Source organism: Micropterus dolomieu, unplaced genomic scaffold (assembly GCF_021292245.1).
Source record: "Micropterus dolomieu isolate WLL.071019.BEF.003 ecotype Adirondacks unplaced genomic scaffold, ASM2129224v1 contig_14801, whole genome shotgun sequence".
In the NCBI taxonomy this organism is placed as follows: domain Eukaryota; kingdom Metazoa; phylum Chordata; class Actinopteri; order Centrarchiformes; family Centrarchidae; genus Micropterus; species Micropterus dolomieu.
In genome coordinates, this window is record NW_025743787.1 from 1,318 (window position 1) to 3,006 (window position 1,689).

Consider the following 1,689-nt stretch of genomic DNA (forward strand, 5'->3'; position numbering starts at 1 on the left):
CATGGTGGTGATGTTGGATGCTGGTTGTTTGGGTGTTGACAGGTGTCTTTTATACAGGTAACGAGGTGAGGCGGGTGTATTTGATGTAGATAATTGGTTGGGATTGGGGCTGTGTCTTAAAGAAAGACTAACTGGCTTGTAGGAGCCAGAATACTTGCTGTTTGGTAGGGGGTCATATACTTGTTTTTCCTCATCAGATGGTCATCAATTTTAATAAATTCATATGATGTGATTTTCTGGAATTTTCTTTGGGATTCTGTCTTTCGCTGTTAGAATGTACATATGATTAAAATTGTAGATTGTTGCATTCTTTGTAAGTGGGCAAACCTGCAAAATCAGCAAGGGGTCAAATACTTTTTTCCCCCACTGTATATATATATATATATATATAGAAAAATTTGCAAAGGTCTGGAAGTAAAACATTCAAACTTCAGTGTTATTTGGCCTTAAACAGAAGCTACACACCCAACAAACATACCCAACAAAAAACAGAGAACCACGTACAGAGTCAGTGATCAGAACCTGGCCATCGAGACGGGCCGCCAGAGACAAACCTGGCTTCATAGAGAGGAAAAGATCTGCAACACGTGAAAAACGTAAAGAGAAAACTACTTTCCCAAATCAATAAATCAATAATCATTCTCTTGATCACTTCCTGTCAGAGCCGGCCCAGCCACTAAGCGACCTTTGCGGTGGCAAAGGGCCCCGTGGGCAGCAGAGGGCCCCGTACAGTCACTGCTTGTTAGTGGTAAACTAACATGAAAGACAGATCTCTATAATTCGCACCACAATGAGCACATTGGTTATTTAATGTAGTTATATACTATGGAAAATCAGCTGTGACCTGAGACTCCTGACCCTGACTGACCCTGAGACGTCACCAACATCACTCGTTACGCTGAGTCCGTCAGGCTCGATGTCTGACAAGAGAAGATCATATTTTTCTGGACGTGTAAAAAGACATCAGAAGAGCCTCTAAGAAGAGAGGAGGCAAGAAGATAAAGGTGCGTAAGCCCACAGGCTCCGTTTCCTATGCCTGTATTTTTAGATAATCTGCACTGAAGGTCTTAGATTAGCCTCAGTTAGCCGCGCTGGTATCAACGGTGCTAACGCTGTAGCTTGCTAACATGCTAACCAGGATTAGCAAGAAGCTGACAGTGCTGGTAAGTTTAGGCCTACATCAACAATAACTAAACAATTATTCACCTCTAGCAACACTCGGTGTATGAACATGTCAACTTACTGAAATGACTTATTTTATGTGTTAATCTTCCTCGTAGGTCTACCTGTGGCTACTGAAGTGGAGAGCAGTACCATCGTGGTACCAGCACACCTGTCTCTCCAGTTTCTGCTGCTCCAGTGGATCCAGCTGACTGGACATCAGGACTTAACGACCAGTTACACGTTGATGTGGTGAGCGGTAAAACCAGCACAGGTTGACAGAGACATTTAGACTTTTCCAAAAAGACACTCAGACAGTAAAAGTCTTTTCTATCATTACATGTTTAGATCACTCATAAAGAAGCAGGTTGAGAAAATGATGCTGTCAGCTGTTTCCTAGTTTTTGTCTCTTAAACTCTTGTTTGGCTGTTATTAAAGATTTAAGCTTTGGTCATAATCACTTTATGAGTCTTTTTATTCAGCACTAAGTTCATCAGTGTCTACTGGCTCTTGAACTGCCATTAAGCT

At 41.9% G+C, this 1,689-nt stretch overlaps 1 long non-coding RNA gene across 1 annotated transcript; it reads left to right on the forward strand.

Moving 5' to 3' along the window:
* Positions 1-547: 547 nt before the first annotated feature.
* On the forward strand, positions 548-1,618 carry LOC123967021. The gene is made up of 2 exons (XR_006824160.1): positions 548-1,004; positions 1,281-1,618. It is a non-coding gene; the product is annotated as an uncharacterized LOC123967021 (long non-coding RNA).
* The last annotated feature ends 71 nt before the right edge of the window (positions 1,619-1,689 follow it).